The sequence below is a fragment of the Haliotis rubra genome, unplaced genomic scaffold, assembly GCF_003918875.1.
Source record: "Haliotis rubra isolate DU_JTF1 unplaced genomic scaffold, ASM391887v1 Scf867, whole genome shotgun sequence".
NCBI lineage: Eukaryota > Metazoa > Mollusca > Gastropoda > Lepetellida > Haliotidae > Haliotis > Haliotis rubra.
The window spans coordinates 406482-432823 of record NW_025767598.1 but is presented as its reverse complement, the minus strand read 5'-3'; the positions used below and the strand labels follow the sequence as shown (position 1 = coordinate 432823).

General features: G+C 44.5%; 46 non-coding genes across 46 annotated transcripts; all 46 read left to right on the top strand.

Moving 5' to 3' along the window:
• Positions 1–2626: 2626 nt before the first annotated feature.
• Positions 2627–2708, top strand: Trnal-aag. The gene has a single exon. It is a non-coding gene; the product is annotated as a tRNA-Leu (tRNA).
• A 435-nt stretch (positions 2709–3143) lies between these two features.
• Trnal-aag lies at positions 3144–3225 on the top strand. Its single transcript has one exon. It is a non-coding gene; the product is annotated as a tRNA-Leu (tRNA).
• Positions 3226–3661: 436 nt separating this feature from the next.
• On the top strand, positions 3662–3743 carry Trnal-aag. The gene has a single exon. It is a non-coding gene; the product is annotated as a tRNA-Leu (tRNA).
• A 435-nt stretch (positions 3744–4178) lies between these two features.
• Trnal-aag lies at positions 4179–4260 on the top strand. Its single transcript has one exon. It is a non-coding gene; the product is annotated as a tRNA-Leu (tRNA).
• Positions 4261–4698: 438 nt separating this feature from the next.
• On the top strand, positions 4699–4779 carry Trnal-aag. Its single transcript has one exon. It is a non-coding gene; the product is annotated as a tRNA-Leu (tRNA).
• A 435-nt stretch (positions 4780–5214) lies between these two features.
• On the top strand, positions 5215–5295 carry Trnal-aag. The gene has a single exon. It is a non-coding gene; the product is annotated as a tRNA-Leu (tRNA).
• Positions 5296–5731: 436 nt separating this feature from the next.
• Positions 5732–5813, top strand: Trnal-aag. Its single transcript has one exon. It is a non-coding gene; the product is annotated as a tRNA-Leu (tRNA).
• Positions 5814–6250: 437 nt separating this feature from the next.
• On the top strand, positions 6251–6332 carry Trnal-aag. The gene has a single exon. It is a non-coding gene; the product is annotated as a tRNA-Leu (tRNA).
• A 437-nt stretch (positions 6333–6769) lies between these two features.
• On the top strand, positions 6770–6851 carry Trnal-aag. Its single transcript has one exon. It is a non-coding gene; the product is annotated as a tRNA-Leu (tRNA).
• Positions 6852–7287: 436 nt separating this feature from the next.
• On the top strand, positions 7288–7368 carry Trnal-aag. Its single transcript has one exon. It is a non-coding gene; the product is annotated as a tRNA-Leu (tRNA).
• Positions 7369–7801: 433 nt separating this feature from the next.
• Positions 7802–7883, top strand: Trnal-aag. The gene has a single exon. It is a non-coding gene; the product is annotated as a tRNA-Leu (tRNA).
• A 435-nt stretch (positions 7884–8318) lies between these two features.
• Positions 8319–8400, top strand: Trnal-aag. Its single transcript has one exon. It is a non-coding gene; the product is annotated as a tRNA-Leu (tRNA).
• Positions 8401–8836: 436 nt separating this feature from the next.
• Positions 8837–8918, top strand: Trnal-aag. The gene has a single exon. It is a non-coding gene; the product is annotated as a tRNA-Leu (tRNA).
• A 435-nt stretch (positions 8919–9353) lies between these two features.
• Trnal-aag lies at positions 9354–9435 on the top strand. Its single transcript has one exon. It is a non-coding gene; the product is annotated as a tRNA-Leu (tRNA).
• A 437-nt stretch (positions 9436–9872) lies between these two features.
• Trnal-aag lies at positions 9873–9954 on the top strand. The gene has a single exon. It is a non-coding gene; the product is annotated as a tRNA-Leu (tRNA).
• Positions 9955–10391: 437 nt separating this feature from the next.
• Trnal-aag lies at positions 10392–10473 on the top strand. The gene has a single exon. It is a non-coding gene; the product is annotated as a tRNA-Leu (tRNA).
• A 437-nt stretch (positions 10474–10910) lies between these two features.
• On the top strand, positions 10911–10992 carry Trnal-aag. Its single transcript has one exon. It is a non-coding gene; the product is annotated as a tRNA-Leu (tRNA).
• Positions 10993–11428: 436 nt separating this feature from the next.
• On the top strand, positions 11429–11510 carry Trnal-aag. Its single transcript has one exon. It is a non-coding gene; the product is annotated as a tRNA-Leu (tRNA).
• A 437-nt stretch (positions 11511–11947) lies between these two features.
• On the top strand, positions 11948–12029 carry Trnal-aag. The gene has a single exon. It is a non-coding gene; the product is annotated as a tRNA-Leu (tRNA).
• Positions 12030–12464: 435 nt separating this feature from the next.
• Trnal-aag lies at positions 12465–12546 on the top strand. Its single transcript has one exon. It is a non-coding gene; the product is annotated as a tRNA-Leu (tRNA).
• A 437-nt stretch (positions 12547–12983) lies between these two features.
• On the top strand, positions 12984–13065 carry Trnal-aag. Its single transcript has one exon. It is a non-coding gene; the product is annotated as a tRNA-Leu (tRNA).
• Positions 13066–13502: 437 nt separating this feature from the next.
• On the top strand, positions 13503–13584 carry Trnal-aag. Its single transcript has one exon. It is a non-coding gene; the product is annotated as a tRNA-Leu (tRNA).
• A 437-nt stretch (positions 13585–14021) lies between these two features.
• Trnal-aag lies at positions 14022–14103 on the top strand. The gene has a single exon. It is a non-coding gene; the product is annotated as a tRNA-Leu (tRNA).
• A 436-nt stretch (positions 14104–14539) lies between these two features.
• On the top strand, positions 14540–14621 carry Trnal-aag. The gene has a single exon. It is a non-coding gene; the product is annotated as a tRNA-Leu (tRNA).
• Positions 14622–15057: 436 nt separating this feature from the next.
• On the top strand, positions 15058–15139 carry Trnal-aag. The gene has a single exon. It is a non-coding gene; the product is annotated as a tRNA-Leu (tRNA).
• A 436-nt stretch (positions 15140–15575) lies between these two features.
• Trnal-aag lies at positions 15576–15657 on the top strand. The gene has a single exon. It is a non-coding gene; the product is annotated as a tRNA-Leu (tRNA).
• A 437-nt stretch (positions 15658–16094) lies between these two features.
• Positions 16095–16176, top strand: Trnal-aag. The gene has a single exon. It is a non-coding gene; the product is annotated as a tRNA-Leu (tRNA).
• Positions 16177–16612: 436 nt separating this feature from the next.
• Positions 16613–16694, top strand: Trnal-aag. The gene has a single exon. It is a non-coding gene; the product is annotated as a tRNA-Leu (tRNA).
• A 437-nt stretch (positions 16695–17131) lies between these two features.
• Positions 17132–17213, top strand: Trnal-aag. The gene has a single exon. It is a non-coding gene; the product is annotated as a tRNA-Leu (tRNA).
• Positions 17214–17650: 437 nt separating this feature from the next.
• On the top strand, positions 17651–17732 carry Trnal-aag. The gene has a single exon. It is a non-coding gene; the product is annotated as a tRNA-Leu (tRNA).
• A 437-nt stretch (positions 17733–18169) lies between these two features.
• Trnal-aag lies at positions 18170–18251 on the top strand. Its single transcript has one exon. It is a non-coding gene; the product is annotated as a tRNA-Leu (tRNA).
• A 435-nt stretch (positions 18252–18686) lies between these two features.
• Positions 18687–18768, top strand: Trnal-aag. Its single transcript has one exon. It is a non-coding gene; the product is annotated as a tRNA-Leu (tRNA).
• A 437-nt stretch (positions 18769–19205) lies between these two features.
• Trnal-aag lies at positions 19206–19287 on the top strand. Its single transcript has one exon. It is a non-coding gene; the product is annotated as a tRNA-Leu (tRNA).
• Positions 19288–19724: 437 nt separating this feature from the next.
• Positions 19725–19806, top strand: Trnal-aag. Its single transcript has one exon. It is a non-coding gene; the product is annotated as a tRNA-Leu (tRNA).
• Positions 19807–20243: 437 nt separating this feature from the next.
• Trnal-aag lies at positions 20244–20325 on the top strand. The gene has a single exon. It is a non-coding gene; the product is annotated as a tRNA-Leu (tRNA).
• A 435-nt stretch (positions 20326–20760) lies between these two features.
• Trnal-aag lies at positions 20761–20842 on the top strand. The gene has a single exon. It is a non-coding gene; the product is annotated as a tRNA-Leu (tRNA).
• Positions 20843–21277: 435 nt separating this feature from the next.
• Trnal-aag lies at positions 21278–21358 on the top strand. The gene has a single exon. It is a non-coding gene; the product is annotated as a tRNA-Leu (tRNA).
• Positions 21359–21794: 436 nt separating this feature from the next.
• Trnal-aag lies at positions 21795–21876 on the top strand. Its single transcript has one exon. It is a non-coding gene; the product is annotated as a tRNA-Leu (tRNA).
• Positions 21877–22313: 437 nt separating this feature from the next.
• Positions 22314–22395, top strand: Trnal-aag. The gene has a single exon. It is a non-coding gene; the product is annotated as a tRNA-Leu (tRNA).
• A 435-nt stretch (positions 22396–22830) lies between these two features.
• Trnal-aag lies at positions 22831–22912 on the top strand. The gene has a single exon. It is a non-coding gene; the product is annotated as a tRNA-Leu (tRNA).
• A 435-nt stretch (positions 22913–23347) lies between these two features.
• Trnal-aag lies at positions 23348–23429 on the top strand. The gene has a single exon. It is a non-coding gene; the product is annotated as a tRNA-Leu (tRNA).
• A 442-nt stretch (positions 23430–23871) lies between these two features.
• On the top strand, positions 23872–23953 carry Trnal-aag. Its single transcript has one exon. It is a non-coding gene; the product is annotated as a tRNA-Leu (tRNA).
• A 436-nt stretch (positions 23954–24389) lies between these two features.
• Trnal-aag lies at positions 24390–24471 on the top strand. Its single transcript has one exon. It is a non-coding gene; the product is annotated as a tRNA-Leu (tRNA).
• A 436-nt stretch (positions 24472–24907) lies between these two features.
• On the top strand, positions 24908–24989 carry Trnal-aag. The gene has a single exon. It is a non-coding gene; the product is annotated as a tRNA-Leu (tRNA).
• Positions 24990–25425: 436 nt separating this feature from the next.
• Trnal-aag lies at positions 25426–25507 on the top strand. Its single transcript has one exon. It is a non-coding gene; the product is annotated as a tRNA-Leu (tRNA).
• A 435-nt stretch (positions 25508–25942) lies between these two features.
• On the top strand, positions 25943–26024 carry Trnal-aag. Its single transcript has one exon. It is a non-coding gene; the product is annotated as a tRNA-Leu (tRNA).
• Positions 26025–26342: the final 318 nt, after the last annotated feature.

Genomic DNA, 26342 nt, shown 5'->3' with positions numbered 1-26342 from the left:
TTCATTTCTTGGATCAAACTTTATACACTGACTTAAAAGCAGTGTAAAAATCAATGGTCACCTTACACCATATTTTCCAATGGAACAATCTGTCCGACAAGGTGATCCCCTCAGTAGCTTTAATTTTTGTTATTGTTAGTCAACCCTTGAATTTACTCATTAAGGCTAACTCATCTATACATGCAGTGCAAATCACAAATCAGTGCTCATCTTTAATATATCAACATGCAGACGACACTACTGTTACAGTGTCTGATGCACAGTCTGTATATAATGCTTTCGACACTGTGAATGACTATTGTGATGCAACCGGGGCAAAGGTCAATCTAACAAAATCTCAAGTTCTGTGTTTAGGTAAAGCCCGGTCAAACAATATAAATTTTAACTTACCAGTTACTGTTAAAATGACTGTGTCAAACTATTAGGGATTTTCCTTGGTCCTAATAAAGCTGAATGTGAAAGCAAAAAACTGGAAAACCAAAATATCTAAAAATTAAGTCTCTGTTAGGGTTGTGGTCACAAAGAAACTTATCCTTACAGGGTAAGTCTATTGTGATAAATACGTTCATAATGTCAAGGTTGTGGTATACTGGCCCACATGTAGTGCCTGTTCCAGAGTGGGCAAGGAAAGAAATAAATTCAGCAATTTCACATTTTATCTGGGGCGGTAAAACCCCACTGATCAAGCAGTCGACATGCTGTGGTCATTTTACACAGGGGATTATCAATTCCATATTTTAAATACAAAATATATGCATTTAGATTAAAAGTCATTCGAAAACTCATGGATGTCAATTTCCATGCAGTATGGAAACAAACGTGTTCTGTGTTCATGTCCCAATACATGAACATGGGTTTGAAGAAAAACATTTTCAGTATTGTTTACAGTCGTCCTGGTTTGACCCATATGAGACACGTTCTATGCTGAGGTTTTGATTGCATGGGACGAAATCACGTGCGGCAGGCGACTGCTTGTCACTAAGCACGAGGATATCATGTCGCAGCCTTTGTTTCATAATCCGCACATTTGCTATAAGGGCAAAATGCTGTTGTTTAGATTTTCATTGATTCAGGCATTGTTACTATTGCCGACATTTGTTATGAGTTTATCCCCTCGGCTTTTACCTCTTCCAGCAATAAAGAAATTATACACGACCACAGACATGATATACCTGTGTCAGAGATACAGACAGCATACTGTATTATCATTCAGTCACTACCAAGTGAGTGGTTGTCAATTTTTATCCAGTAAAACGATAAAACATAACAATGAACATTATTCTGATGCTGTTATTTGCAAAGATGATGTAAATATTTCTTCTAAAGATCTCACAGTTAAATTTAATTATTCCTTATTTGTTAATGCATTATTTTGTGAGCCAACAGCCATTTCATTCTGGGATAATCTATGCAATTGACATTAACTGGCCAAAAGTTTGGAAAAGTGTATTCTTGATAGATAAATCCTCTGAACAAATTGATTTTGGATTTCAGGTTAAGTCATAATATTATCTACACAAATGAAAAAATTATTCAAAATATGGCAAAACAGACACTAACCTGTGTCCGGTTTGTAAAACTGAAGTTGAAAATTTGCTTCATATGTTTGTATTCTGTGATTAATTGCATGACACAATTTCCGTTCTTTAAATCTCTGTTCACAGATTTAATGAAGGACACTGGATTTTCATTTAATCAGTTAGTTTCCTGGCTTCTATTTGGTTTTAATCATGACAAATCAGTCTCGTCTGAACTACAGTATCAACATATTGTTATCTGTATATAGAATCTCTGTTTTCAAGAAAAGAGCGGTTCTTTCTTTACAGAGATGCAATCTCAGTCTGGAAAAATTATTCAACTGTTACATAAAACAACACTTTTAATCTGTTGTGGTCAAGGTATCAATTTGAAAACCGTGCTGATAAGTTTATTCAGCGATATATCATGCCAGTAAACTTCCTGGGTTAGACGGTAGTAAGCTTGTATTTAAGTATCCGTTTCAAAGAATGAAATTCATGTAATGCTATACATGACTTGAATGCAATTCAACATCTGTGATACCTTTTTAGCCTTTTTATGTAACATTATAAATGCTTCATGTAAAATTTTATTAAAGAGAAAAAAATAAAAATAAGGCGCTGGTTTAAGGCACCAGTCTCTTCGGAGGCGTGGGTTCGAACTCCACCGCTGCCACAATTCTTTGCATTCTCCATCTGGAGAAATCGAGTCACCATGGCAATCGCGGCTTGGGCAATCATGAGCGTAATTGTCCCGTGAATATACATTTGCTATCGTTCGCTTTTGTCAATTCTTGATTTACACCAGAAATGAATATCACCTGAGAAGCTTGAAGCCCTAGAAAAGAGGTCTTATTTCAGGCAAGAAATAGAAAATTAACATTGAGGTTCGTGGTTTATTTACTCCAGCTTTTGTGGCAGGAGGGGTGAAAAGCAGAATCCATCTGCTGAACAGTTTGGGAGTCAGGGATGGACATGGCACAAGGTTCCAAGTACTTAGAAATTGCCGAATTTGGTTAGCATAACATGTGATGTGTATCCAAGTTCCCGACAAGTAGTGTAGGAGTTATCTGAAACAATTGAATAGAATCAGGGCTGAGGTCCGTATGGGTAGCGTGGCCGAGCGGTCTAAGGCGCTGGTTTAAGGCACCAGTCTCTTCGGAGGCGTGGGTTCGAATCCCACCGCTGCCACAATTCTTTTGCATTCTCCATCTGGAGAAATCGAGTCACCATGGCAATCGCGGCTTGGGCAATCATGAGCGTAATTGTCCCGTGAATATACATTTGCTATCGTTCGCTTTTGTCAATTCTTGATTTACACCAGAAATGAATATCACCTGAGAAGCTTGAAGCCCTAGAAAAGAGGTCTTATTTCAGGCAAGAAATAGAGAAATTAACATTGAGGTTCGTGGTTTATTTACTCCAGCTTTTGTGGCAGGAGGGGTGAAAAGCAGAATCCATCTGCTGAACAGTTTGGGAGTCAGGGATGGACATGGCACAAGGTTCCAAGTACTTAGAAATTGCCGAATTTGGTTAGCATAACATGTGATGTGTATCCAAGTTCCCGACAAGTAGTGTAGGAGTTATCTGAAACAATTGAATAGAATCAGGGCTGAGGTCCGTATGGGTAGCGTGGCCGAGCGGTCTAAGGCGCTGGTTTAAGGCACCAGTCTCTTCGGAGGCGTGGGTTCGAATCCCACCGCTGCCACAATTCTTTTGCATTCTCCATCTGGAGAAATCGAGTCACCATGGCAATCGCGGCTTGGGCAATCATGAGCGTAATTGTCCCGTGAATATACATTTGCTATCGTTCGCTTTTGTCAATTCTTGATTTACACCAGAAATGAATATCACCTGAGAAGCTTGAAGCCCTAGAAAAGAGGTCTTATTTCAGGCCAGAAATAGAGAAATTAACATTGAGGTTCGTGGTTTATTTACTCCAGCTTTTGTGGCAGGAGGGGTGAAAAAGCAGAATCCATCTGCTGAACAGTTTGGGAGTCAGGGATGGACATGGCACAAGGTTCCAAGTACTTAGAAATTGCCGAATTTGGTTAGCATAACATGTGATGTGTATCCAAGTTCCCGACAAGTAGTGTAGGAGTTATCTGAAACAATTGAATAGAATCAGGGCTGAGGTCCGTATGGGTAGCGTGGCCGAGCGGTCTAAGGCGCTGGTTTAAGGCACCAGTCTCTTCGGAGGCGTGGGTTCGAATCCCACCGCTGCCACAATTCTTTTGCATTCTCCATCTGGAGAAATCGAGTCACCATGGCAATCGCGGCTTGGGCAATCATGAGCGTAATTGTCCCGTGAATATACATTTGCTATCGTTCGCTTTTGTCAATTCTTGATTTACACCAGAAATGAATATCACCTGAGAAGCTTGAAGCCCTAGAAAAGAGGTCTTATTTCAGGCAAGAAATAGAAAAATTAACATTGAGGTTCGTGGTTTATTTACTCCAGCTTTTGTGGCAGGAGGGGTGAAAAGCAGAATCCATCTGCTGAACAGTTTGGGAGTCAGGGATGGACATGGCACAAGGTTCCAAGTACTTAGAAATTGCCGAATTTGGTTAGCATAACATGTGATGTGTATCCAAGTTCCCGACAAGTAGTGTAGGAGTTATCTGAAACAATTGAATAGAATCAGGTCTCAGGTCCGTATGGGTAGCGTGGCCGAGCGGTCTAAGGCGCTGGTTTAAGGCACCAGTCTCTTCGGAGGCGTGGGTTCGAATCCCACCGCTGCCACAATTCTTTTGCATTCTCCATCTGGAGAAATCGAGTCACCATGGCAATCGCGGCTTGGGCAATCATGAGCGTAATTGTCCCGTGAATATACATTTGCTATCGTTCGCTTTTGTCAATTCTTGATTTACACCAGAAATGAATATCACCTGAGAAGCTTGAAGCCCTAGAAAAGAGGTCTTATTTCAGGCAAGAAATAGAGAAAATTAACATTGAGGTTCGTGGTTTATTTACTCCAGCTTTTGTGGCAGGAGGGGGTGAAAAAGCAGAATCCATCTGCTGAACAGTTTGGGAGTCAGGGATGGACATGGTACAAGGTTCCAAGTACTTAGAAATTGCCGAATTTGGTTAGCATAACATGTGATGTGTATCCAAGTTCCCGACAAGTAGTGTAGGAGTTATCTGAAACAATTGAATAGAATCAGGGCTGAGGTCCGTATGGGTAGCGTGGCCGAGCGGTCTAAGGCGCTGGTTTAAGGCACCAGTCTCTTCGGAGGCGTGGGTTCGAATCCACCGCTGCCACAATTCTTTGCATTCTCCATCTGGAGAAATCGAGTCACCATGGCAATCGCGGCTTGGGCAATCATGAGCGTAATTGTCCCGTGAATATACATTTGCTATCGTTCGCTTTTGTCAATTCTTGATTTACACCAGAAATGAATATCACCTGAGAAGCTTGAAGCCCTAGAAAAGAGGTCTTATTTCAGGCCAGAAATAGAGAAATTAACATTGAGGTTCGTGGTTTATTTACTCCAGCTTTTGTGGCAGGAGGGGTGAAAAAGCAGAATCCATCTGCTGAACAGTTTGGGAGTCAGGGATGGACATGGCACAAGGTTCCAAGTACTTAGAAATTGCCGAATTTGGTTAGCATAACATGTGATGTGTATCCAAGTTCCCGACAAGTAGTGTAGGAGTTATCTGAAACAATTGAATAGAATCAGGGCTGAGGTCCGTATGGGTAGCGTGGCCGAGCGGTCTAAGGCGCTGGTTTAAGGCACCAGTCTCTTCGGAGGCGTGGGTTCGAATCCACCGCTGCCACAATTCTTTTGCATTCTCCATCTGGAGAAATCGAGTCACCATGGCAATCGCGGCTTGGGCAATCATGAGCGTAATTGTCCCGTGAATATACATTTGCTATCGTTCGCTTTTGTCAATTCTTGATTTACACCAGAAATGAATATCACCTGAGAAGCTTGAAGCCCTAGAAAAGAGGTCTTATTTCAGGCAAGAAATAGAGAAAATTAACATTGAGGTTCGTGGTTTATTTACTCCAGCTTTGTGTGGCAGGAGGGTGAAAAGCAGAATCCATCTGCTGAACAGTTTGGGAGTCAGGGATGGACATGGCACAAGGTTCCAAGTACTTAGAAATTGCCGAATTTGGTTAGCATAACATGTGATGTGTATCCAAGTTCCCGACAAGTAGTGTAGGAGTTATCTGAAACAATTGAATAGAATCAGGGCTGAGGTCCGTATGGGTAGCGTGGCCGAGCGGTCTAAGGCGCTGGTTTAAGGCACCAGTCTCTTCGGAGGCGTGGGTTCGAATCCCACCGCTGCCACAATTCTTTGCATTCTCCATCTGGAGAAATCGAGTCACCATGGCAATCGCGGCTTGGGCAATCATGAGCGTAATTGTCCCGTGAATATACATTTGCTATCGTTCGCTTTTGTCAATTCTTGATTTACACCAGAAATGAATATCACCTGAGAAGCTTGAAGCCCTAGAAAAGAGGTCTTATTTCAGGCCAGAAATAGAAGAAAATTAACATTGAGGTTCGTGGTTTATTTACTCCAGCTTTGTGGCAGGAGGGGTGAAAAAGCAGAATCCATCTGCTGAACAGTTTTGGGAGTCAGGGATGGACATGGCACAAGGTTCCAAGTACTTAGAAATTGCCGAATTTGGTTAGCATAACATGTGATGTGTATCCAAGTTCCCGACAAGTAGTGTAGGAGTTATCTGAAACAATTGAATAGAATCAGGGCTGAGGTCCGTATGGGTAGCGTGGCCGAGCGGTCTAAGGCGCTGGTTTAAGGCACCAGTCTCTTCGGAGGCGTGGGTTCGAATCCCACCGCTGCCACAATTCTTTTGCATTCTCCATCTGGAGAAATCGAGTCACCATGGCAATCGCGGCTTGGGCAATCATGAGCGTAATTGTCCCGTGAATATACATTTGCTATCGTTCGCTTTTGTCAATTCTTGATTTACACCAGAAATGAATATCACCTGAGAAGCTTGAAGCCCTAGAAAAGAGGTCTTATTTCAGGCCAGAAATAGAGAAAATTAACATTGAGGTTCGTGGTTTATTTACTCCAGCTTTTGTGGCAGGAGGGGTGAAAAAGCAGAATCCATCTGCTGAACAGTTTGGGAGTCAGGGATGGACATGGCACAAGGTTCCAAGTACTTAGAAATTGCCGAATTTGGTTAGCATAACATGTGATGTGTATCCAAGTTCCCGACAAGTAGTGTAGGAGTTATCTGAAACAATTGAATAGAATCAGGGCTGAGGTCCGTATGGGTAGCGTGGCCGAGCGGTCTAAGGCGCTGGTTTAAGGCACCAGTCTCTTCGGAGGCGTGGGTTCGAATCCCACCGCTGCCACAATTCTTTGCATTCTCCATCTGGAGAAATCGAGTCACCATGGCAATCGCGGCTTGGGCAATCATGAGCGTAATTGTCCCGTGAATATACATTTGCTATCGTTCGCTTTTGTCAATTCTTTGATTTACACCAGAAATGAATATCACCTGAGAAGCTTGAAGCCCTAGAAAAGAGGTCTTATTTCAGGCCAGAAATAGAGAAAATTAACATTGAGGTTCGTGGTTTATTTACTCCAGCTTTTGTGGCAGGAGGGTGAAAAAGCAGAATCCATCTGCTGAACAGTTTGGGAGTCAGGGATGGACATGGCACAAGGTTCCAAGTACTTAGAAATTGCCGAATTTGGTTAGCATAACATGTGATGTGTATCCAAGTTCCCGACAAGTAGTGTAGGAGTTATCTGAAACAATTGAATAGAATCAGGGCTGAGGTCCGTATGGGTAGCGTGGCCGAGCGGTCTAAGGCGCTGGTTTAAGGCACCAGTCTCTTCGGAGGCGTGGGTTCGAATCCACCGCTGCCACAATTCTTTGCATTCTCCATCTGGAGAAATCGAGTCACCATGGCAATCGCGGCTTGGGCAATCATGAGCGTAATTGTCCCGTGAATATACATTTGCTATCGTTCGCTTTTGTCAATTCTTGATTTACACCAGAAATGAATATCACCTGAGAAGCTTGAAGCCCTAGAAAAGAGGTCTTATTTCAGGCACGAAATAGAAAATTAACATTGAGGTTCGTGGTTTATTTACTCCAGCTTTTGTGGCAGGAGGGGTGAAAAGCAGAATCCATCTGCTGAACAGTTTGGGAGTCAGGGATGGACATGGCACAAGGTTCCAAGTACTTAGAAATTGCCGAATTTGGTTAGCATAACATGTGATGTGTATCCAAGTTCCCGACAAGTAGTGTAGGAGTTATCTGAAACAATTGAATAGAATCAGGGCTGAGGTCCGTATGGGTAGCGTGGCCGAGCGGTCTAAGGCGCTGGTTTAAGGCACCAGTCTCTTCGGAGGCGTGGGTTCGAATCCCACCGCTGCCACAATTCTTTTGCATTCTCCATCTGGAGAAATCGAGTCACCATGGCAATCGCGGCTTGGGCAATCATGAGCGTAATTGTCCCGTGAATATACATTTGCTATCGTTCGCTTTTGTCAATTCTTGATTTACACCAGAAATGAATATCACCTGAGAAGCTTGAAGCCCTAGAAAAGAGGTCTTATTTCAGGCCAGAAATAGAGAAAATTAACATTGAGGTTCGTGGTTTATTTACTCCAGCTTTGTGGCAGGAGGGTGAAAAAGCAGAATCCATCTGCTGAACAGTTTGGGAGTCAGGGATGGACATGGCACAAGGTTCCAAGTACTTAGAAATTGCCGAATTTGGTTAGCATAACATGTGATGTGTATCCAAGTTCCCGACAAGTAGTGTAGGAGTTATCTGAAACAATTGAATAGAATCAGGGCTGAGGTCCGTATGGGTAGCGTGGCCGAGCGGTCTAAGGCGCTGGTTTAAGGCACCAGTCTCTTCGGAGGCGTGGGTTCGAATCCCACCGCTGCCACAATTCTTTTGCATTCTCCATCTGGAGAAATCGAGTCACCATGGCAATCGCGGCTTGGGCAATCATGAGCGTAATTGTCCCGTGAATATACATTTGCTATCGTTCGCTTTTGTCAATTCTTGATTTACACCAGAAATGAATATCACCTGAGAAGCTTGAAGCCCTAGAAAAGAGGTCTTATTTCAGGCAAGAAATAGAGAAAATTAACATTGAGGTTCGTGGTTTATTTACTCCAGCTTTTGTGGCAGGAGGGTGAAAAAGCAGAATCCATCTGCTGAACAGTTTGGGAGTCAGGGATGGACATGGCACAAGGTTCCAAGTACTTAGAAATTGCCGAATTTGGTTAGCATAACATGTGATGTGTATCCAAGTTCCCGACAAGTAGTGTAGGAGTTATCTGAAACAATTGAATAGAATCAGGGCTGAGGTCCGTATGGGTAGCGTGGCCGAGCGGTCTAAGGCGCTGGTTTAAGGCACCAGTCTCTTCGGAGGCGTGGGTTCGAATCCCACCGCTGCCACAATTCTTTGCATTCTCCATCTGGAGAAATCGAGTCACCATGGCAATCGCGGCTTGGGCAATCATGAGCGTAATTGTCCCGTGAATATACATTTGCTATCGTTCGCTTTTGTCAATTCTTGATTTACACCAGAAATGAATATCACCTGAGAAGCTTGAAGCCCTAGAAAAGAGGTCTTATTTCAGGCCAGAAATAGAGAAAATTAACATTGAGGTTCGTGGTTTATTTACTCCAGCTTTTGTGGCAGGAGGGTGAAAAAGCAGAATCCATCTGCTGAACAGTTTGGGAGTCAGGGATGGACATGGCACAAGGTTCCAAGTACTTAGAAATTGCCGAATTTGGTTAGCATAACATGTGATGTGTATCCAAGTTCCCGACAAGTAGTGTAGGAGTTATCTGAAACAATTGAATAGAATCAGGGCTGAGGTCCGTATGGGTAGCGTGGCCGAGCGGTCTAAGGCGCTGGTTTAAGGCACCAGTCTCTTCGGAGGCGTGGGTTCGAATCCCACCGCTGCCACAATTCTTTTGCATTCTCCATCTGGAGAAATCGAGTCACCATGGCAATCGCGGCTTGGGCAATCATGAGCGCAATTGTCCCGTGAATATACATTTGCTATCGTTCGCTTTTGTCAATTCTTGATTTACACCAGAAATGAATATCACCTGAGAAGCTTGAAGCCCTAGAAAAGAGGTCTTATTTCAGGCAAGAAATGGAGAAAATTAACATTGAGGTTCGTGGTTTATTTACTCCAGCTTTTGTGGCAGGAGGGGTGAAAAAGCAGAATCCATCTGCTGAACAGTTTGGGAGTCAGGGATGGACATGGCACAAGGTTCCAAGTACTTAGAAATTGCCGAATTTGGTTAGCATAACATGTGATGTGTATCCAAGTTCCCGACAAGTAGTGTAGGAGTTATCTGAAACAATTGAATAGAATCAGGGCTGAGGTCCGTATGGGTAGCGTGGCCGAGCGGTCTAAGGCGCTGGTTTAAGGCACCAGTCTCTTCGGAGGCGTGGGTTCGAATCCCACCGCTGCCACAATTCTTTTGCATTCTCCATCTGGAGAAATCGAGTCACCATGGCAATCGCGGCTTGGGCAATCATGAGCGTAATTGTCCCGTGAATATACATTTGCTATCGTTCGCTTTTGTCAATTCTTGATTTACACCAGAAATGAATATCACCTGAGAAGCTTGAAGCCCTAGAAAAGAGGTCTTATTTCAGGCAAGAAATAGAGAAAATTAACATTGAGGTTCGTGGTTTATTTACTCCAGCTTTTGTGGCAGGAGGGGTGAAAAAGCAGAATCCATCTGCTGAACAGTTTGGGAGTCAGGGATGGACATGGCACAAGGTTCCAAGTACTTAGAAATTGCCGAATTTGGTTAGCATAACATGTGATGTGTATCCAAGTTCCCGACAAGTAGTGTAGGAGTTATCTGAAACAATTGAATAGAATCAGGGCTGAGGTCCGTATGGGTAGCGTGGCCGAGCGGTCTAAGGCGCTGGTTTAAGGCACCAGTCTCTTCGGAGGCGTGGGTTCGAATCCCACCGCTGCCACAATTCTTTTGCATTCTCCATCTGGAGAAATCGAGTCACCATGGCAATCGCGGCTTGGGCAATCATGAGCGTAATTGTCCCGTGAATATACATTTGCTATCGTTCGCTTTTGTCAATTCTTGATTTACACCAGAAATGAATATCACCTGAGAAGCTTGAAGCCCTAGAAAAGAGGTCTTATTTCAGGCAAGAAATAGAGAAAATTAACATTGAGGTTCGTGGTTTATTTACTCCAGCTTTTGTGGCAGGAGGGGTGAAAAAGCAGAATCCATCTGCTGAACAGTTTGGGAGTCAGGGATGGACATGGCACAAGGTTCCAAGTACTTAGAAATTGCCGAATTTGGTTAGCATAACATGTGATGTGTATCCAAGTTCCCGACAAGTAGTGTAGGAGTTATCTGAAACAATTGAATAGAATCAGGGCTGAGGTCCGTATGGGTAGCGTGGCCGAGCGGTCTAAGGCGCTGGTTTAAGGCACCAGTCTCTTCGGAGGCGTGGGTTCGAATCCCACCGCTGCCACAATTCTTTTGCATTCTCCATCTGGAGAAATCGAGTCACCATGGCAATCGCGGCTTGGGCAATCATGAGCGTAATTGTCCCGTGAATATACATTTGCTATCGTTCGCTTTTGTCAATTCTTGATTTACACCCGAAATGAATATCACCTGAGAAGCTTGAAGCCCTAGAAAAGAGGTCTTATTTCAGGCAAGAAATAGAGAAAATTAACATTGAGGTTCGTGGTTTATTTACTCCAGCTTTTGTGGCAGGAGGGTGAAAAAGCAGAATCCATCTGCTGAACAGTTTGGGAGTCAGGGATGGACATGGCACAAGGTTCCAAGTACTTAGAAATTGCCGAATTTGGTTAGCATAACATGTGATGTGTATCCAAGTTCCCGACAAGTAGTGTAGGAGTTATCTGAAACAATTGAATAGAATCAGGGCTGAGGTCCGTATGGGTAGCGTGGCCGAGCGGTCTAAGGCGCTGGTTTAAGGCACCAGTCTCTTCGGAGGCGTGGGTTCGAATCCCACCGCTGCCACAATTCTTTTGCATTCTCCATCTGGAGAAATCGAGTCACCATGGCAATCGCGGCTTGGGCAATCATGAGCGTAATTGTCCCGTGAATATACATTTGCTATCGTTCGCTTTTGTCAATTCTTGATTTACACCAGAAATGAATATCACCTGAGAAGCTTGAAGCCCTAGAAAAGAGGTCTTATTTCAGGCCAGAAATAGAGAAAATTAACATTGAGGTTCGTGGTTTATTTACTCCAGCTTTTGTGGCAGGAGGGGTGAAAAAGCAGAATCCATCTGCTGAACAGTTTGGGAGTCAGGGATGGACATGGCACAAGGTTCCAAGTACTTAGAAATTGCCGAATTTGGTTAGCATAACATGTGATGTGTATCCAAGTTCCCGACAAGTAGTGTAGGAGTTATCTGAAACAATTGAATAGAATCAGGGCTGAGGTCCGTATGGGTAGCGTGGCCGAGCGGTCTAAGGCGCTGGTTTAAGGCACCAGTCTCTTCGGAGGCGTGGGTTCGAATCCCACCGCTGCCACAATTCTTTTGCATTCTCCATCTGGAGAAATCGAGTCACCATGGCAATCGCGGCTTGGGCAATCATGAGCGCAATTGTCCCGTGAATATACATTTGCTATCGTTCGCTTTTGTCAATTCTTGATTTACACCAGAAATGAATATCACCTGAGAAGCTTGAAGCCCTAGAAAAGAGGTCTTATTTCAGGCCAGAAATAGAGAAAATTAACATTGAGGTTCGTGGTTTATTTACTCCAGCTTTTGTGGCAGGAGGGTGAAAAGCAGAATCCATCTGCTGAACAGTTTGGGAGTCAGGGATGGACATGGCACAAGGTTCCAAGTACTTAGAAATTGCCGAATTTGGTTAGCATAACATGTGATGTGTATCCAAGTTCCCGACAAGTAGTGTAGGAGTTATCTGAAACAATTGAATAGAATCAGGGCTGAGGTCCGTATGGGTAGCGTGGCCGAGCGGTCTAAGGCGCTGGTTTAAGGCACCAGTCTCTTCGGAGGCGTGGGTTCGAATCCCACCGCTGCCACAATTCTTTTGCATTCTCCATCTGGAGAAATCGAGTCACCATGGCAATCGCGGCTTGGGCAATCATGAGCGTAATTGTCCCGTGAATATACATTTGCTATCGTTCGCTTTTGTCAATTCTTGATTTACACCAGAAATGAATATCACCTGAGAAGCTTGAAGCCCTAGAAAAGAGGTCTTATTTCAGGCAAGAAATAGAGAAAATTAACATTGAGGTTCGTGGTTTATTTACTCCAGCTTTTGTGGCAGGAGGGGTGAAAAAGCAGAATCCATCTGCTGAACAGTTTGGGAGTCAGGGATGGACATGGCACAAGGTTCCAAGTACTTAGAAATTGCCGAATTTGGTTAGCATAACATGTGATGTGTATCCAAGTTCCCGACAAGTAGTGTAGGAGTTATCTGAAACAATTGAATAGAATCAGGGCTGAGGTCCGTATGGGTAGCGTGGCCGAGCGGTCTAAGGCGCTGGTTTAAGGCACCAGTCTCTTCGGAGGCGTGGGTTCGAATCCCACCGCTGCCACAATTCTTTTGCATTCTCCATCTGGAGAAATCGAGTCACCATGGCAATCGCGGCTTGGGCAATCATGAGCGTAATTGTCCCGTGAATATACATTTGCTATCGTTCGCTTTTGTCAATTCTTGATTTACACCAGAAATGAATATCACCTGAGAAGCTTGAAGCCCTAGAAAAGAGGTCTTATTTCAGGCCAGAAATAGAGAAAATTAACATTGAGGTTCGTGGTTTATTTACTCCAGCTTTTGTGGCAGGAGGGGTGAAAAAGCAGAATCCATCTGCTGAACAGTTTGGGAGTCAGGGATGGACATGGCACAAGGTTCCAAGTACTTAGAAATTGCCGAATTTGGTTAGCATAACATGTGATGTGTATCCAAGTTCCCGACAAGTAGTGTAGGAGTTATCTGAAACAATTGAATAGAATCAGGGCTGAGGTCCGTATGGGTAGCGTGGCCGAGCGGTCTAAGGCGCTGGTTTAAGGCACCAGTCTCTTCGGAGGCGTGGGTTCGAATCCCACCGCTGCCACAATTCTTTTGCATTCTCCATCTGGAGAAATCGAGTCACCATGGCAATCGCGGCTTGGGCAATCATGAGCGTAATTGTCCCGTGAATATACATTTGCTATCGTTCGCTTTTGTCAATTCTTGATTTACACCAGAAATGAATATCACCTGAGAAGCTTGAAGCCCTAGAAAAGAGGTCTTATTTCAGGCCAGAAATGGAGAAAATTAACATTGAGGTTCGTGGTTTATTTACTCCAGCTTTTGTGGCAGGAGGGGTGAAAAAGCAGAATCCATCTGCTGAACAGTTTGGGAGTCAGGGATGGACATGGTACAAGGTTCCAAGTACTTAGAAATTGCCGAATTTGGTTAGCATAACATGTGATGTGTATCCAAGTTCCCGACAAGTAGTGTAGGAGTTATCTGAAACAATTGAATAGAATCAGGGCTGAGGTCCGTATGGGTAGCGTGGCCGAGCGGTCTAAGGCGCTGGTTTAAGGCACCAGTCTCTTCGGAGGCGTGGGTTCGAATCCCACCGCTGCCACAATTCTTTTGCATTCTCCATCTGGAGAAATCGAGTCACCATGGCAATCGCGGCTTGGGCAATCATGAGCGTAATTGTCCCGTGAATATACATTTGCTATCGTTCGCTTTTGTCAATTCTTGATTTACACCAGAAATGAATATCACCTGAGAAGCTTGAAGCCCTAGAAAAGAGGTCTTATTTCAGGCCAGAAATAGAGAAAATTAACATTGAGGTTCGTGGTTTATTTACTCCAGCTTTTGTGGCAGGAGGGTGAAAAAGCAGAATCCATCTGCTGAACAGTTTGGGAGTCAGGGATGGACATGGCACAAGGTTCCAAGTACTTAGAAATTGCCGAATTTGGTTAGCATAACATGTGATGTGTATCCAAGTTCCCGACAAGTAGTGTAGGAGTTATCTGAAACAATTGAATAGAATCAGGGCTGAGGTCCGTATGGGTAGCGTGGCCGAGCGGTCTAAGGCGCTGGTTTAAGGCACCAGTCTCTTCGGAGGCGTGGGTTCGAATCCCACCGCTGCCACAATTCTTTGCATTCTCCATCTGGAGAAATCGAGTCACCATGGCAATCGCGGCTTGGGCAATCATGAGCGTAATTGTCCCGTGAATATACATTTGCTATCGTTCGCTTTTGTCAATTCTTGATTTACACCAGAAATGAATATCACCTGAGAAGCTTGAAGCCCTAGAAAAGAGGTCTTATTTCAGGCAAGAAATAGAGAAAATTAACATTGAGGTTCGTGGTTTATTTACTCCAGCTTTTGTGGCAGGAGGGGTGAAAAAGCAGAATCCATCTGCTGAACAGTTTGGGAGTCAGGGATGGACATGGCACAAGGTTCCAAGTACTTAGAAATTGCCGAATTTGGTTAGCATAACATGTGATGTGTATCCAAGTTCCCGACAAGTAGTGTAGGAGTTATCTGAAACAATTGAATAGAATCAGGGCTGAGGTCCGTATGGGTAGCGTGGCCGAGCGGTCTAAGGCGCTGGTTTAAGGCACCAGTCTCTTCGGAGGCGTGGGTTCGAATCCCACCGCTGCCACAATTCTTTTGCATTCTCCATCTGGAGAAATCGAGTCACCATGGCAATCGCGGCTTGGGCAATCATGAGCGTAATTGTCCCGTGAATATACATTTGCTATCGTTCGCTTTTGTCAATTCTTGATTTACACCAGAAATGAATATCACCTGAGAAGCTTGAAGCCCTAGAAAAGAGGTCTTATTTCAGGCAAGAAATAGAAAAATTAACATTGAGGTTCGTGGTTTATTTACTCCAGCTTTTGTGGCAGGAGGGGTGAAAAAGCAGAATCCATCTGCTGAACAGTTTGGGAGTCAGGGATGGACATGGCACAAGGTTCCAAGTACTTAGAAATTGCCGAATTTGGTTAGCATAACATGTGATGTGTATCCAAGTTCCCGACAAGTAGTGTAGGAGTTATCTGAAACAATTGAATAGAATCAGGGCTGAGGTCCGTATGGGTAGCGTGGCCGAGCGGTCTAAGGCGCTGGTTTAAGGCACCAGTCTCTTCGGAGGCGTGGGTTCGAATCCCACCGCTGCCACAATTCTTTTGCATTCTCCATCTGGAGAAATCGAGTCACCATGGCAATCGCGGCTTGGGCAATCATGAGCGTAATTGTCCCGTGAATATACATTTGCTATCGTTCGCTTTTGTCAATTCTTGATTTACACCAGAAATGAATATCACCTGAGAAGCTTGAAGCCCTAGAAAAGAGGTCTTATTTCAGGCCAGAAATAGAGAAAATTAACATTGAGGTTCGTGGTTTATTTACTCCAGCTTTTGTGGCAGGAGGGGTGAAAAAGCAGAATCCATCTGCTGAACAGTTTGGGAGTCAGGGATGGACATGGCACAAGGTTCCAAGTACTTAGAAATTGCCGAATTTGGTTAGCATAACATGTGATGTGTATCCAAGTTCCCGACAAGTAGTGTAGGAGTTATCTGAAACAATTGAATAGAATCAGGGCTGAGGTCCGTATGGGTAGCGTGGCCGAGCGGTCTAAGGCGCTGGTTTAAGGCACCAGTCTCTTCGGAGGCGTGGGTTCGAATCCCACCGCTGCCACAATTCTTTTGCATTCTCCATCTGGAGAAATCGAGTCACCATGGCAATCGCGGCTTGGGCAATCATGAGCGTAATTGTCCCGTGAATATACATTTGCTATCGTTCGCTTTTGTCAATTCTTGATTTACACCAGAAATGAATATCACCTGAGAAGCTTGAAGCCCTAGAAAAGAGGTCTTATTTCAGGCCAGAAATAGAGAAAATTAACATTGAGGTTCGTGGTTTATTTACTCCAGCTTTTGTGGCAGGAGGGTGAAAAGCAGAATCCATCTGCTGAACAGTTTGGGAGTCAGGGATGGACATGGCACAAGGTTCCAAGTACTTAGAAATTGCCGAATTTGGTTAGCATAACATGTGATGTGTATCCAAGTTCCCGACAAGTAGTGTAGGAGTTATCTGAAACAATTGAATAGAATCAGGGCTGAAGGTCCGTATGGGTAGCGTGGCCGAGCGGTCTAAGGCGCTGGTTTAAGGCACCAGTCTCTTCGGAGGCGTGGGTTCGAATCCCACCGCTGCCACAATTCTTTTGCATTCTCCATCTGGAGAAATCGAGTCACCATGGCAATCGCGGCTTGGGCAATCATGAGCGTAATTGTCCCGTGAATATACATTTGCTATCGTTCGCTTTTGTCAATTCTTGATTTACACCAGAAATGAATATCACCTGAGAAGCTTGAAGCCCTAGAAAAGAGGTCTTATTTCAGGCCAGAAATAGAGAAAATTAACATTGAGGTTCGTGGTTTATTTACTCCAGCTTTTGTGGCAGGAGGGGTGAAAAAGCAGAATCCATCTGCTGAACAGTTTGGGAGTCAGGGATGGACATGGCACAAGGTTCCAAGTACTTAGAAATTGCCGAATTTGGTTAGCATAACATGTGATGTGTATCCAAGTTCCCGACAAGTAGTGTAGGAGTTATCTGAAACAATTGAATAGAATCAGGGCTGAAGTCCGTATGGGTAGCGTGGCCGAGCGGTCTAAGGCGCTGGTTTAAGGCACCAGTCTCTTCGGAGGCGTGGGTTCGAATCCCACCGCTGCCACAATTCTTTTGCATTCTCCATCTGGAGAAATCGAGTCACCATGGCAATCGCGGCTTGGGCAATCATGAGCGTAATTGTCCCGTGAATATACATTTGCTATCGTTCGCTTTTGTCAATTCTTGATTTACACCAGAAATGAATATCACCTGAGAAGCTTGAAGCCCTAGAAAAGAGGTCTTATTTCAGGCAAGAAATAGAGAAAATTAACATTGAGGTTCGTGGTTTATTTACTCCAGCTTTTGTGGCAGGAGGGGTGAAAAAGCAGAATCCATCTGCTGAACAGTTTGGGAGTCAGGGATGGACATGGCACAAGGTTCCAAGTACTTAGAAATTGCCGAATTTGGTTAGCATAACATGTGATGTGTATCCAAGTTCCCGACAAGTAGTGTAGGAGTTATCTGAAACAATTGAATAGAATCAGGGCTGAGGTCCGTATGGGTAGCGTGGCCGAGCGGTCTAAGGCGCTGGTTTAAGGCACCAGTCTCTTCGGAGGCGTGGGTTCGAATCCCACCGCTGCCACAATTCTTTTGCATTCTCCATCTGGAGAAATCGAGTCACCATGGCAATCGCGGCTTGGGCAATCATGAGCGTAATTGTCCCGTGAATATACATTTGCTATCGTTCGCTTTTGTCAATTCTTGATTTACACCAGAAATGAATATCACCTGAGAAGCTTGAAGCCCTAGAAAAGAGGTCTTATTTCAGGCCAGAAATAGAGAAAATTAACATTGAGGTTCGTGGTTTATTTACTCCAGCTTTTGTGGCAGGAGGGGTGAAAAAGCAGAATCCATCTGCTGAACAGTTTGGGAGTCAGGGATGGACATGGCACAAGGTTCCAAGTACTTAGAAATTGCCGAATTTGGTTAGCATAACATGTGATGTGTATCCAAGTTCCCGACAAGTAGTGTAGGAGTTATCTGAAACAATTGAATAGAATCAGGGCTGAGGTCCGTATGGGTAGCGTGGCCGAGCGGTCTAAGGCGCTGGTTTAAGGCACCAGTCTCTTCGGAGGCGTGGGTTCGAATCCCACCGCTGCCACAATTCTTTTGCATTCTCCATCTGGAGAAATCGAGTCACCATGGCAATCGCGGCTTGGGCAATCATGAGCGTAATTGTCCCGTGAATATACATTTGCTATCGTTCGCTTTTGTCAATTCTTGATTTACACCAGAAATGAATATCACCTGAGAAGCTTGAAGCCCTAGAAAAGAGGTCTTATTTCAGGCAGAAATAGAGAAAATTAACATTGAGGTTCGTGGTTTATTTACTCCAGCTTTTGTGGCAGGAGGGGTGAAAAGCAGAATCCATCTGCTGAACAGTTTGGGAGTCAGGGATGGACATGGCACAAGGTTCCAAGTACTTAGAAATTGCCGAATTTGGTTAGCATAACATGTGATGTGTATCCAAGTTCCCGACAAGTAGTGTAGGAGTTATCTGAAACAATTGAATAGAATCAGGGCTGAGGTCCGTATGGGTAGCGTGGCCGAGCGGTCTAAGGCGCTGGTTTAAGGCACCAGTCTCTTCGGAGGCGTGGGTTCGAATCCCACCGCTGCCACAATTCTTTTGCATTCTCCATCTGGAGAAATCGAGTCACCATGGCAATCGCGGCTTGGGCAATCATGAGCGTAATTGTCCCGTGAATATACATTTGCTATCGTTCGCTTTTGTCAATTCTTGATTTACACCAGAAATGAATATCACCTGAGAAGCTTGAAGCCCTAGAAAAGAGGTCTTATTTCAGGCCAGAAATAGAGAAAATTAACATTGAGGTTCGTGGTTTATTTACTCCAGCTTTTGTGGCAGGAGGGGTGAAAAAGCAGAATCCATCTGCTGAACAGTTTGGGAGTCAGGGATGGACATGGCACAAGGTTCCAAGTACTTAGAAATTGCCGAATTTGGTTAGCATAACATGTGATGTGTATCCAAGTTCCCGACAAGTAGTGTAGGAGTTATCTGAAACAATTGAATAGAATCAGGGCTGAGGTCCGTATGGGTAGCGTGGCCGAGCGGTCTAAGGCGCTGGTTTAAGGCACCAGTCTCTTCGGAGGCGTGGGTTCGAATCCCACCGCTGCCACAATTCTTTTGCATTCTCCATCTGGAGAAATCGAGTCACCATGGCAATCGCGGCTTGGGCAATCATGAGCGTAATTGTCCCGTGAATATACATTTGCTATCGTTCGCTTTTGTCAATTCTTGATTTACACCAGAAATGAATATCACCTGAGAAGCTTGAAGCCCTAGAAAAGAGGTCTTATTTCAGGCCAGAAATAGAGAAAATTAACATTGAGGTTCGTGGTTTATTTACTCCAGCTTTTGTGGCAGGAGGGGTGAAAAAGCAGAATCCATCTGCTGAACAGTTTGGGAGTCAGGGATGGACATGGCACAAGGTTCCAAGTACTTAGAAATTGCCGAATTTGGTTAGCATAACATGTGATGTGTATCCAAGTTCCCGACAAGTAGTGTAGGAGTTATCTGAAACAATTGAATAGAATCAGGGCTGAGGTCCGTATGGGTAGCGTGGCCGAGCGGTCTAAGGCGCTGGTTTAAGGCACCAGTCTCTTCGGAGGCGTGGGTTCGAATCCCACCGCTGCCACAATTCTTTTGCATTCTCCATCTGGAGAAATCGAGTCACCATGGCAATCGCGGCTTGGGCAATCATGAGCGTAATTGTCCCGTGAATATACATTTGCTATCGTTCGCTTTTGTCAATTCTTGATTTACACCAGAAATGAATATCACCTGAGAAGCTTGAAGCCCTAGAAAAGAGGTCTTATTTCAGGCCAGAAATAGAGAAAATTAACATTGAGGTTCGTGGTTTATTTACTCCAGCTTTTGTGGCAGGAGGGGTGAAAAAGCAGAATCCATCTGCTGAACAGTTTGGGAGTCAGGGATGGACATGGCACAAGGTTCCAAGTACTTAGAAATTGCCGAATTTGGTTAGCATAACATGTGATGTGTATCCAAGTTCCCGACAAGTAGTGTAGGAGTTATCTGAAACAATTGAATAGAATCAGGGCTGAGGTCCGTATGGGTAGCGTGGCCGAGCGGTCTAAGGCGCTGGTTTAAGGCACCAGTCTCTTCGGAGGCGTGGGTTCGAATCCCACCGCTGCCACAATTCTTTTGCATTCTCCATCTGGAGAAATCGAGTCACCATGGCAATCGCGGCTTGGGCAATCATGAGCGTAATTGTCCCGTGAATATACATTTGCTATCGTTCGCTTTTGTCAATTCTTGATTTACACCAGAAATGAATATCACCTGAGAAGCTTGAAGCCCTAGAAAAGAGGTCTTATTTCAGGCCAGAAATAGAGAAAATTAACATTGAGGTTCGTGGTTTATTTACTCCAGCTTTTGTGGCAGGAGGGTGAAAAGCAGAATCCATCTGCTGAACAGTTTGGGAGTCAGGGATGGACATGGCACAAGGTTCCAAGTACTTAGAAATTGCCGAATTTGGTTAGCATAACATGTGATGTGTATCCAAGTTCCCGACAAGTAGTGTAGGAGTTATCTGAAACAATTGAATAGAATCAGGGCTGAGGTCCGTATGGGTAGCGTGGCCGAGCGGTCTAAGGCGCTGGTTTAAGGCACCAGTCTCTTCGGAGGCGTGGGTTCGAATCCCACCGCTGCCACAATTCTTTGCATTCTCCATCTGGAGAAATCGAGTCACCATGGCAATCGCGGCTTGGGCAATCATGAGCGTAATTGTCCCGTGAATATACATTTGCTATCGTTCGCTTTTGTCAATTCTTGATTTACACCAGAAATGAATATCACCTGAGAAGCTTGAAGCCCTAGAAAAGAGGTCTTATTTCAGGCCAGAAATAGAGAAAATTAACATTGAGGTTCGTGGTTTATTTACTCCAGCTTTTGTGGCAGGAGGGGTGAAAAGCAGAATCCATCTGCTGAACAGTTTGGGAGTCAGGGATGGACATGGCACAAGGTTCCAAGTACTTAGAAATTGCCGAATTTGGTTAGCATAACATGTGATGTGTATCCAAGTTCCCGACAAGTAGTGTAGGAGTTATCTGAAACAATTGAATAGAATCAGGGCTGAGGTCCGTATGGGTAGCGTGGCCGAGCGGTCTAAGGCGCTGGTTTAAGGCACCAGTCTCTTCGGAGGCGTGGGTTCGAATCCACCGCTGCCACAATTCTTTGCATTCTCCATCTGGAGAAATCGAGTCACCATGGCAATCGCGGCTTGGGCAATCATGAGCGTAATTGTCCCGTGAATATACATTTGCTATCGTTCGCTTTTGTCAATTCTTGATTTACACCAGAAATGAATATCACCTGAGAAGCTTGAAGCCCTAGAAAAGAGGTCTTATTTCAGGCCAGAAATAGAGAAAATTAACATTGAGGTTCGTGGTTTATTTACTCCAGCTTTTGTGGCAGGAGGGGTGAAAAAGCAGAATCCATCTGCTGAACAGTTTGGGAGTCAGGGATGGACATGGCACAAGGTTCCAAGTACTTAGAAATTGCCGAATTTGGTTAGCATAACATGTGATGTGTATCCAAGTTCCCGACAAGTAGTGTAGGAGTTATCTGAAACAATTGAATAGAATCAGGGCTGAAGTCCGTATGGGTAGCGTGGCCGAGCGGTCTAAGGCGCTGGTTTAAGGCACCAGTCTCTTCGGAGGCGTGGGTTCGAATCCCACCGCTGCCACAATTCTTTTGCATTCTCCATCTGGAGAAATCGAGTCACCATGGCAATCGCGGCTTGGGCAATCATGAGCGTAATTGTCCCGTGAATATACATTTGCTATCGTTCGCTTTTGTCAATTCTTGATTTACACCAGAAATGAATATCACCTGAGAAGCTTGAAGCCCTAGAAAAGAGGTCTTATTTCAGGCAAGAAATAGAGAAAATTAACATTGAGGTTCGTGGTTTATTTACTCCAGCTTTTGTGGCAGGAGGGGTGAAAAAGCAGAATCCATCTGCTGAACAGTTTGGGAGTCAGGGATGGACATGGCACAAGGTTCCAAGTACTTAGAAATTGCCGAATTTGGTTAGCATAACATGTGATGTGTATCCAAGTTCCCGACAAGTAGTGTAGGAGTTATCTGAAACAATTGAATAGAATCAGGGCTGAGGTCCGTATGGGTAGCGTGGCCGAGCGGTCTAAGGCGCTGGTTTAAGGCACCAGTCTCTTCGGAGGCGTGGGTTCGAATCCCACCGCTGCCACAATTCTTTGCATTCTCCATCTGGAGAAATCGAGTCACCATGGCAATCGCGGCTTGGGCAATCATGAGCGTAATTGTCCCGTGAATATACATTTGCTATCGTTCGCTTTTGTCAATTCTTGATTTACACCAGAAATGAATATCACCTGAGAAGCTTGAAGCCCTAGAAAAGAGGTCTTATTTCAGGCCAGAAATAGAGAAAATTAACATTGAGGTTCGTGGTTTATTTACTCCAGCTTTGTGGCAGGAGGGTGAAAAAGCAGAATCCATCTGCTGAACAGTTTGGGGAGTCAGGGATGGACATGGCACAAGGTTCCAAGTACTTAGAAATTGCCGAATTTGGTTAGCATAACATGTGATGTGTATCCAAGTTCCCGACAAGTAGTGTAGGAGTTATCTGAAACAATTGAATAGAATCAGGGCTGAGGTCCGTATGGGTAGCGTGGCCGAGCGGTCTAAGGCGCTGGTTTAAGGCACCAGTCTCTTCGGAGGCGTGGGTTCGAATCCCACCGCTGCCACAATTCTTTGCATTCTCCATCTGGAGAAATCGAGTCACCATGGCAATCGCGGCTTGGGCAATCATGAGCGTAATTGTCCCGTGAATATACATTTGCTATCGTTCGCTTTTGTCAATTCTTGATTTACACCAGAAATGAATATCACCTGAGAAGCTTGAAGCCCTAGAAAAGAGGTCTTATTTCAGGCAAGAAATAGAGAAAATTAACATTGAGGTTCGTGGTTTATTTACTCCAGCTTTTGTGGCAGGAGGGGTGAAAAGCAGAATCCATCTGCTGAACAGTTTGGGAGTCAGGGATGGACATGGCACAAGGTTCCAAGTACTTAGAAATTGCCGAATTTGGTTAGCATAACATGTGATGTGTATCCAAGTTCCCGACAAGTAGTGTAGGAGTTATCTGAAACAATTGAATAGAATCAGGGCTGAGGTCCGTATGGGTAGCGTGGCCGAGCGGTCTAAGGCGCTGGTTTAAGGCACCAGTCTCTTCGGAGGCGTGGGTTCGAATCCCACCGCTGCCACAATTCTTTTGCATTCTCCATCTGGAGAAATCGAGTCACCATGGCAATCGCGGCTTGGGCAATCATGAGCGTAATTGTCCCGTGAATATACATTTGCTATCGTTCGCTTTTGTCAATTCTTGATTTACACCAGAAATGAATATCACCTGAGCTTGAAGCCCTGAAGCCCTAGAAAAGAGGTCTTATTTCAGGCCAGAAATAGAGAAAATTAACATTGAGGTTCGTGGTTTATTTACTCCAGCTTTTGTGGCAGGAGGGGGTGAAAAGCAGAATCCATCTGCTGAACAGTTTGGGAGTCAGGGATGGACATGGCACAAGGTTCCAAGTACTTAGAAATTGCCGAATTTGGTTAGCATAACATGTGATGTGTATCCAAGTTCCCGACAAGTAGTGTAGGAGTTATCTGAAACAATTGAATAGAATCAGGGCTGAGGTCCGTATGGGTAGCGTGGCCGAGCGGTCTAAGGCGCTGGTTTAAGGCACCAGTCTCTTCGGAGGCGTGGGTTCGAATCCCACCGCTGCCACAATTCTTTGCATTCTCCATCTGGAGAAATCGAGTCACCATGGCAATCGCGGCTTGGGCAATCATGAGCGTAATTGTCCCGTGAATATACATTTGCTATCGTTCGCTTTTGTCAATTCTTGATTTACACCAGAAATGAATATCACCTGAGAAGCTTGAAGCCCTAGAAAAGAGGTCTTATTTCAGGCCAGAAATATAGAAAATTAACATTGAGGTTCGTGGTTTATTTACTCCAGCTTTTGTGGCAGGAGGGGTGAAAAAGCAGAATCCATCTGCTGAACAGTTTGGGAGTCAGGGATGGACATGGTACAAGGTTCCAAGTACTTAGAAATTGCCGAATTTGGTTAGCATAACATGTGATGTGTATCCAAGTTCCCGACAAGTAGTGTAGGAGTTATCTGAAACAATTGAATAGAGTCAGGTCTCAGGTCCGTATGGGTAGCGTGGCCGAGCGGTCTAAGGCGCTGGTTTAAGGCACCAGTCTCTTCGGAGGCGTGGGTTCGAATCCCACCGCTGCCACAATTCTTTTGCATTCTCCATCTGGAGAAATCGAGTCACCATGGCAATCGCGGCTTGGGCAATCATGAGCGTAATTGTCCCGTGAATATACATTTGCTATCGTTCGCTTTTGTCAATTCTTGATTTACACCAGAAATGAATATCACCTGAGAAGCTTGAAGCCCTAGAAAAGAGGTCTTATTTCAGGCCAGAAATAGAGAAAATTAACATTGAGGTTCGTGGTCTATTTACTCCAGCTTTTGTGGCAGGAGGGGTGAAAAAGCAGAATCCATCTGCTGAACAGTTTGGGAGTCAGGGATGGACATGGCACAAGGTTCCAAGTACTTAGAAATTGCCGAATTTGGTTAGCATAACATGTGATGTGTATCCAAGTTCCGACAAGTAGTGTAGGAGTTATCTGAAACAATTGAATAGAATCAGGGCTGAGGTCCGTATGGGTAGCGTGGCCGAGCGGTCTAAGGCGCTGGTTTAAGGCACCAGTCTCTTCGGAGGCGTGGGTTCGAATCCCACCGCTGCCACAATTCTTTTGCATTCTCCATCTGGAGAAATCGAGTCACCAATGGCAATCGCGGCTTGGGTAATCATGAGCGAAATTGTCCCGTGAATATACATTTGCTATCGTTCGCTTTTGTCAATTCTTGATTTACACCTGAAATGAATATCACCTGAAAGCTTGAAGCCCTAGAAAAGAGGTCTTATTTCAGGCCAGAAATGGAGAAAATTAACATTGAGGTTCGTGGTCTATTTACTCCAGCTTTGTGGCAGGAGGGGTGAAAAAGCAGAATCCATCTGCTGAACATTTTGGGAGTCAGGGATGGACATGGCACAAGGTTCCAAGTACTTAGAATTTGCCGAATTTGGTTAGCATAACATGTGATGTGTATCCAAGTTCCCGACAAGTAGTGTAGGAGTTATCTGAAACAATTGAATAGAATCAGGGCTGAGGTCCGTATGGGTAGCGTGGCCGAGCGGTCTAAGGCGCTGGTTTAAGGCACCAGTCTCTTCGGAGGCGTGGGTTCGAATCCCACCGCTGCCACAATTCTTTTGCATTCTCCATCTGGAGAAATCGAGTCACCATGGCAATCGCGGCTTGGGTAATCATGAGCGCAATTGTCCCGTGAATATACATTTGCTATCGTTCGCTTTTGTCAATTCTTGATTTACACCCAGAAATGAATATCACCTGAGAAGCTTGAAGCCCTAGAAAAGAGGTCTTATTTCAGGCCAGAAATAGAAGAAATTAACATTGAGGTTCGTGGTCTATTTACTCCAGCTTTGTGGCAGGAGGGTGAAAAGGCAGAATCCATCTGCTGAACATTTTGGGAGTCAGGGATGGACATGGCACAAAGTTCCAAGTACTTAGAAATTGCCGAATTTGGTTAGCATAACATGTGATGTGTATCCAAGTTCCCGACAAGTAGTGTAGGAGTTATCTGAAACAATTGAATAGATTCAGGGTGAGGTCCGTATGGGTAGCGTGGCCGAGCGGTCTAAGGCGCTGGTTTAAGGCACCAGTCTCTTCGGAGGCGTGGGTTCGAATCCCACCGCTGCCACAATTCTTTTGCATTCTCCATCTGGAGAAATCGAGTCACCATGGCAATCGCGGCTTGGGCAATCATGAGCGCAATTGTCCCGTGAATATACATTTGCTATCGTTCGCATTTGTCAATTCTTGATTTACACCCGAAATGAATATCACCTGAGAAGCTTGAAGCCCTAGAAAAGAGGTCTTATTTCAGGCCAGAAATGGAGAAAATTAACATTGAGGTTCGTGGTCTATTTACTCCAGCTTTTGTGGCAGGAGGGGTGAAAAAGCAGAATCCATCTGCTGAACATTTTGGGAGTCAGGGATGGACATGGCACAAGGTTCC